This window comes from Rattus norvegicus, chromosome 8 (assembly GCF_021556685.1).
Source record: "Rattus norvegicus strain SHRSP/BbbUtx chromosome 8, alternate assembly SHRSP_T2T, whole genome shotgun sequence".
Classification (NCBI taxonomy): domain Eukaryota; kingdom Metazoa; phylum Chordata; class Mammalia; order Rodentia; family Muridae; genus Rattus; species Rattus norvegicus.
The window spans coordinates 98,441,426-98,449,718 of record NC_141541.1 but is presented as its reverse complement, the minus strand read 5'-3'; positions in this window follow the sequence as shown (position 1 = coordinate 98,449,718).

The following is an 8,293-nucleotide window of genomic DNA, read 5'->3' as shown; positions in this document are numbered from 1 at the left end:
TTGGAAGTGGAGTAGACTACTGGTCGTAGGATTTTGTCATCCTGAGTCCTAGTAAAAAGCCAGATGTCCACATGATAGTGCCCTTTATTTGGATTCTTGGTAGTTTTGAGCTTTGGGGGCATTTTTTTTAAACCTGTGTAAAAATTGCTGTTAGTGTTGTTTAAGGCATTTCTGTGAGAAGAAATGTGCTAAAAATCAGTATGAAATGTAGCATTAGGATATTTGAAAAGGAAAGCATTGTTATCTTTAATAGAGATATCAGTGATTTGGATCTAGGTACAGAATATTGGGGAAGGTTCAGATGGCAAGATCTAGGTGAGTAGTATAGGAGTGAGAGGGATTGAGAGTAAGGTAAGTGATGGAACAGTGTGAGCTCATAGGCTCGAGCTGTAGTAGTATTTGAGTACATGTTAAAGATAGTGTCTGTTAATTACTTATTGAGTCTTGGGTTCAATTCCTAGCACAGAACGGGGAATAAACCTGTTTTTTTTGGTACATATAAGGAAGTTGGGGGACAGTGGTGTTTTCCTGTATTTAGTGCCTGTATATAGACTATTGTTTTTAATCTAGAGTAGGGTTAGGGAGGTTGCCACACTGCACATGTGAAGCTGGTCGGAGGACAACTTTTTAAGAAAGTTTACCCCTTTCCCCTTGTACATGATTCTGGGGATTGAACTCAGGTTGTCAGGCCTTTCCCTGCTGTTCCCTGGACCCAGTGGTGTATTGTAGTTCTATTCAGTCACAGTGGGTTTATGAGTCATTTAATTTATGCAACTGTATGTCTAAGTTTGAATTTTTTTTATAGAAGCACCTGTGCTCAAAGCTTTTTTGTTTTAGGACTTTTATTTTGTTAAAAGTAATTGGCTAGGTATGATTAACACTGGGAAGTCAGAGGAAGGAGGAATGTCTGAGGACATCCTGGTCTAACACATCAAAGTAAAGTAAGACCTTTTCTTTCATTCATTTAGACAGAATTTCTCTATATAGGCCTGGATTTGGAACTCGCTCTGTAGACCCTTTGGCTCCTATGTGCTGGAATTAAAGGCATGCACCCCACTGCCCAGCCCCCTCCTGTATTAGTCCAAAGCATGGTTGTTGGTAAGACAGAACTGGGAAGGTGGCTCTTAGCCCTGAAGACTCAGTTACCCAAGCTTGAACCCCAGAACATAAATCTAACTCTTGTATAGAGAGAAGGTAGAGACAGGTCATCTACCAGCAGAAACAAAAGACTTTAGCAAAGTCGAAGCAAGAATCAACTACTAGACTCAAAATACAAGGGAAAACAACAAAAACCCAAGAAACATAAGCTAAAAATGGCTGTTTTAGTCTTGGAGTATGAGACATACTGACCCTGAGTCTATAGTATCTGCTGCTGTTGAGACCAGGATAGGAGGGCCACTCGAGGCCAGTCTATAGAGGATCCCCATCCAAAGATGAAAAGCTCACTCTACAAGTTATGGCTTGAGACTAAAATGACCCTCAGGAATTTGTTAACATTTGATCTCTAGCTGGTAGCACTGCTTAGGAGACCTGTCTGGAAGAAGTAGGCCCATCCAGGTCGACTATCCCTCCTGCCGTACTCTGCTGCTTGACCTGCCAGTAAACAGGTGGTACCACAAGTTCCTGCCACCGTGAACTGAACAGTCCTAGTCTCTATGCTTCCCCTGTCTCTCTGAACTGTATGCCTTGACATTTGTATCTAGATTTACCACAACAGCAAAGAAGTATGTTTATGGAGAGAACAAGTTGTAAGCTTTAGTGATGCTATTGTGCGCCCCTGCCCCCCCCCCCCCCCAAAAAAAAAAAAAACCCAAACCTTTAAGTGGTTATTTAACTTACTCAACCTGTTTGGCATACTTGGCTCTGGTTTGCTCTCATCGTTTCATTGTTGGTCTTTGTTGAGCATAACTGTACAGGTCGTACTGCTCCATGTCTTCCGGTGCTGGGAAATGATTACCCAGGTCCTCTGGAAGAGCAGCTAGTGAGTGCTTTTGACTGCCGAGCTGCTATAGTTCCCACTGCCTGTTCATACTACAGTGTTCCTGTCTTCATTGTTCTTTCAGCCAATATTTGGGTTTGTTTGGAGTTTTGTCTTCCCTTTTAGGTAGCGTTCATGTAATGAGCAAAGCACGTTGAAGAATAACACTCTCTAACACTACATACATACATACATACATACATACATACATACATACATGTAAAACTTTGAGAGTCCCACAGTCTTTACATATTAAAAGTTCAATCCCTTTAAAATATCCAATATCTCTTAAAATTCAAAGTCGTTTTAAATTCAAAGTCTCTTAACTATGGACTCCACTAAAATACTTTTCTTCAAGAGGGAAAAATATCAGGACACAGTCACGGTCAAAAGCAAAATCAAACTCTTAACTGTTCAGTGTCTGAGATCACCAATGATCTTCTAGGCTCCTCCAAGGGCTTGGGTCACTTCTCCAGCTTCTCCCTTTGTAGCACACACCTTGTCTCTAGGCTCCAGCTGCCTGTTCACTGCTGCTGCTGCTCTTGGTGGTCATCTCATGGTACTTGGCATCTCCAAAACATTGCTGTCTTCATTGCAGCTAGGCTTCACCAATAGCCTCTCACAGGCTCTCTTCATGGTGCCAGGCCTCAACTCCTTTGCATGACCCCTTAGTCCTGGCCCACCAATTGCAACTGAGGCTGCACCTTCACCAGTGGCCTTCCATGGCCTCTCACAGTGCCCAGCCTCAGCTGCTCTTCATGACCCTTCATGCCTTCAAAACCACCACCACCTGGGTGACTCTTACACATTACCAAGTCCAGCCACAGCACACAGTCCAACCTTGGCCATCTCTGGAACACAGCCTCTTTGTGCTCTCAGAAAACACTTCCCAGATTTCACCTCAATGCTGTCTCTTCTTAGTCACCACTACTTTCTTAGCTCCAGCTGACCAGCATCAATAGTCCCAGTAATGCAAAGGTTTGCTTTAGTAGTTCTGATATCTTGTTAATCACAGCTGATTGATTCTTCAGCCCCAGCTAACCAAAACCACAGAATCTTCACAATCAAAACCGCAACAGCCTGACAAGAGTCTTTAATCTTCCCTCTGAAAATTCACAAGCCAGGCCTCCATCTTCTGCACTAGAATTCTCAACATTATCTTCAAAGCTCCTACAGAAGCCCTTAACATCCCAATAGCTCTTCTAGCTTGAAGTTCCACAGTCCTCCCCAAAACATGGTCAGGTTGTCACAGGAATACCCCACTGTGCTGGTACCAATTTGTCTTAGTCAAGGTTTCTATTCTTGCACAAACATCATGACCAAGAAGCAAGTTGGGGAGGAAAGGGTTTATTCAGCTTACTTCCATCACCAAAGGAAGTCAGGACTGATACTCAAGCAGGACTGGAACTCAAGCAGGTCAGGAAGCAGGAGCTGATGCAGAGGCCATGGAGGGATGTTTCTTATTGGCTTGCTCTTTTTCTCATACATACGTGAGAAATATGGTTCTTCCCAAGGTTTATATAAGCGTGTATCAACATTTAGAAGTCTAGACATGTGATCTTTGGCCAGTATGACATCATAGATCAAGAGTTTACAGAATATCAAAGAATGAAGAGGAAGTGTGACTGGGCATTATATGCAGGGACAGAAAGAGACAACAGTCTGAAGATTCATCTGCCTTCAATGTAGATAATGAGATATCCCATAGTTTTAAAATAATTTAACGAGAAGACAAATGATACTCTATTATGTAGAATGTTTGGAATAAAGGAAACAACCAAACAAGGGCCATTAAAAATAAAAGGGCCCCAAATTTGCTCAAGGAATTCCAGAAAGCAGCCAGCAGATGCCCTGGAGCACAGAGGTCACAGAAAGCAGGCAGTTTGACTTAACTTTTTGTAGTTTGGAGAATGTTTACCCAAAAAAGCAGTTTGTGCAGTGTTGTGACACCCCCCCCCCCAATATTCTGGACTTTGAAATCTGATTCTCATACCCTTACTGTGTTCTCTACCATCAAACCACTCCTGTACCCTCATACTAAGGCACGATTTGAAGACATTGACTCTTAGACCAATGAAAGTTTGTCTCACTGTTTTGAGTTGGAAGAGACAGTATTTAAAGAAGAATAATTGAAAGGAACAAAATGGACTTAGACCAAGAAAGTTATACCAACCACTATTCCAACAGTATCAAAAACAAAACTATAGGGTGGTACACACATATTTAATGTAGCTTACTGGGGCTAATGGTTGCTCCCTTAGAAAGTGCCTTAAGCTTTGTGTGATGACTCATGCTTTAAGTCCTGAGACGTGTATGTTTGTTTGAGGCCAGAATTGAGCTGATTTACACAGTAATACTAAGTTCCAGGGTATACAGCGCTACATAGACTTAAAAAAAGGTAAATATGTTTTAGGTTAAAAAAACAAAACAGGTATATGTTTGTTTGCAAATTCAGTATGGTGCAGGCGAAGGGTGCCTCTGCTGGTACCTCTGAGGTACCAGGCACACAGTGGTATAGTATAGAGTTTATTTAGGGCATAGGGAGGAGAGTTGAGAGGATAGTAGAGACAGTGGAAGGGGGTGGGAGTAGAGACCAGCCATGAGCATGTGGGGAAGGGGAAGGAGAATGAGGAGAAAAGGGACAGGGAAGAGGGTAAGAGCAAGAGAAGAGACTGAGCAGAGCCCAAGCAGCCCCTTTTATAGTGAGTCAGGCACACCTTGCTGTTGCCAGGTAACTGGGGTGGAGCCTAGAAGAAATGTTAACAGCAAATGTGCTTTAAGATGTAGCTTTGTTGACTTTTTGCAGTTGTGTAAAGGGAGAACTAATGTCCATTGTTGACTCAAGTTGCCTTCATTTTACAGGGAAGAAATAAATTCAGTTTTTAGAAAAGTCATTCTTACAATGATACATTTAAGAATATACTTTCTGAAATCTTAAAAAAAAAAAAAAAAAAAAGCCAGGGGTTGGGGATTTAGCTCAGTGGTAGAGCGCTTGCCTAGGAAGCGCAAGGCCCTGGGTTCGGTCCCCAGCTCCAAAAAAAAAAGGAAAAAAAAAAAAAAGCCAGAGGTGAAATCTTTAAAAAGAAGAATATACTTTATGTATTCAAAACTGAAATATCAGCATTTAAACCACAAGATTAAGCCCAAGAAACAATTGACAGTAAATAGAAACTCAGATCCGATATGGCAGCATAACCTGTTACCTAGTGTGTGAGGGTTAAGATCTACAACACAAATATCTAAGAGTGATCATTTAAGACATGCAGGCTCAGCTGAACAGTTCTGGATTTGCCTTGGAGTTCCTTGTGAGGCAAATGGTTGAGGTAAACACTGAAAGACAACATCGATGACTAGTCAGATCCTTAAGAATGATTAAATGTATGAGTATGGGTGTCTTACTTGTATGCTTGTCTGTCTCATGGGGTTCTGGTGCCGTGGAGGACATCAGAACATCTGGGACAAAGCCACAGACAGTCGTGAGCTGCTGTGGTGCTGGGAGTCAAAGCCCAATCTTGGAAGAGCTGCCAGTGCTGCTAATCTTTATCTCTCTTAGGAATTCTCAGGAATGATCTTTGTTTGTTTGAGTTTTTTGTTTTGTTTTTTGTTTGTTTTTTTTTTCTGCAAGCGGGTCTCATGTAACCCAAGCCAGCCTCAAACTGTGTAGAAGAGATTGACCTTGAACTGATTCTCCTGCCTCAGCCTCCTGAGTGTTAGTATTAAAAGCTTCAGCCATGGGTGGTAGAGGTGGCTCAGAGGTTAAGAGCACTGACTGCTCTTCCAGAGGTCCTGAGTTCAATTCCCAGCAATCACATAGTGGCTCACAACCAACTGTAATGGGATCTAATGCCCTCTTCTGGCCTGCAGGCTTACATGCAGGGAGAAAGCTGAATGATGTTTATATAAGAAATATTTTTAAAAAAGCTTCAGCCATTACATCAAGGCCATCATGTTTTTTCCTGCTACTGAGGATATGCATGGTTAGTAAGTGCTGTACCACTGAGCACGAGAAATGGTATTTGAGGTCACTGAAGCAAAGCCAAAATGAACACAATTGTTTAGGTGCTGGCTGATAGCAAATGGGTTGAGACATGGAATCAGAAGATGGCGCTGGAGAGATGGCTCTGGAGTTCAGAGCACTGGCTCCTTGAGGTCCTGAATTCAATTCCCAGCAATCACATGGTGACTCCATCTATCTGGAATGGGATCCAGTGCCCTCTTCTGGTGTGTCTGAAGACAGCTACAGTCATATACATACTCTTAAGAAATGCCAGCCTTCCCCTTGTGACCACTTCTAGAAATTAAACTATATACCAATGTGTTTCCTTTTTATTTCCCCCTTACCCCTCCCCATCTCCATTCTTCTGGATAATTTTTGTTACCTTTTCTATGTAGTCCAGACTACATAGATCTTTCTTAAGTTCTGGGGTTATAGGTGTTCTCACAGGGAGAGTAGGTAGTCTTGATTTCAGCCTGAAGTGTTTGTTGACTGTTCTGGTGATAATGTGTGGAAGAGTGTTAGGGGATGAGCATCCTCAGAGGAGGGCAATGGCTGAGTATATTATGTAGATACTAGATCTGCCTTTGATCCTGTATTAAGTGACCAAGCAAGATGGTCAAGAGGTGAAGAAAAGCACTGTGCCAAGTCTAACAAACCAGGGTTCAATCTTCTGCACATATTTGGTAGAGGGAAGGAACTGACTCCTGATCTGACTGACCTTCACTGTGGCATGTACACACACACACACACACACACACACACACACACACACACACACACACACACACACACACACTCTCTCATAACTCTGATTTCTTCTGCAGTTAGGGTCATTAGAGAGAACCTTGGAGAATTGAAAGGTCCTCTAGCTTGCTGCCTATGTCAGCTGTTGACCCAAGTCCTCATTTTCTGAGGGATGACAGCCCAGGCAGAAGAGTTCTGCTCTCGTTCAGTGGACTCCTTCCTTGAACATCCCACGAGTCACCTTTTGTTGGTGGTGCTGCCCACTTGGAGAGCAGCAATTTCAGCCACAGTTTTGCTGAGGCAGAGTCAGGAAGAGATCATTTGATTATTTTTTAAAACAACTGTGGTTAGATTCTCTGTCCCTCCCGCTTTCCTTCTCTTTACCCCCAATCTCTACCCTTCACTTCCTTATCCCAGGCTGACCGAGAATTAAATGTGTAACCTAGGCTTATCTTGTATGAAGGACCCTCTTGTCCCTTGTCTTCCCAAGTATGGAGATTATATGTGTACACACTCCTGGTTTATTTTGAGTTTTTGGAAAAGCTTTGTGAAGTGTTTATTCTGGTATTCAGGTTTACTTTATAATCTTAGAACTGTAGCTCTTTTTGTTTTTTTCTTATCCTTTGAGTTAGGGCTTCTCTGTGTAGCCCTGGCTATCTGGATCTGTCTGCCTCTGTCTCCTGATTCATAAAGCCACATTGCCACCACCACCCAGCACAACTCTATAGCTAAAAGCAACATCATTTTCTTTTTGGTTTTCTTGAAAAGAGGTTTCTGTGTTAGCCCTAGCTGTCCTGGAACTCACTCTGTAGACTAGGCTGGCTCTGAACTTGAGATTCTTCGGTTTTTGCCTCCCAAGTGCTAGGATTAAAGGTAATGTGCCACCATCACGGTCGGTCCAGCTAGCTTAAAGCAGCATTTTAAGCTGGGTGACATGGAGCATGTCTGTAACCCTAGCTCTTGGAGGCGGAGACAGGAGACACTATGTGAGTAAACCCAGCCAGGACTACATAGCAGTGAATCAGGACTGGTGCCAAGGACCAGCCTTGGCTAGGTCCAGATTCCTGAGGGAGGGGTGTTTGGGAAGTCAAATTGTGGGTTGAAGCCAGTGGCCTAGCTTCTGGGCTGCCTTTCTAGATTGCTCAGACAGCTTTTTTGCTGTTCTAAAACTCTGGTTGAGACAGCTCTCTCTGCTGGTAAAAATTCTAAAAGCTTCTGGATTGCTCATGGGTTTTCTGACCAAAGTCAGCAGAGCTGCTATAAAAAAATTGAGTCTTCTGACCCAAGTCAAGATTCCTGTTAGAAAAAAATTCTTTTTTTTTTTTTGGTTCTTTTTTTCGGAGCTGGGGACCGAACCCAGGGCCTTGCGCTTCCTAGGTAAGCGCTCTACCACTGAGCTAAATCCCCAGTCCCTAGAAAAAAATTCTTGAAGAACTGGTTTCACTTTCCAGAGATCTCCAGATAGCTTTCTCTAGAGAAAAAGTTATAAAAACAAAACAAAACAACAACAGCAACAACAAAAAACACTGCTGTTGCTTTCTGTTAGCTCACCTCATAAAGACCAAAAACCAAGT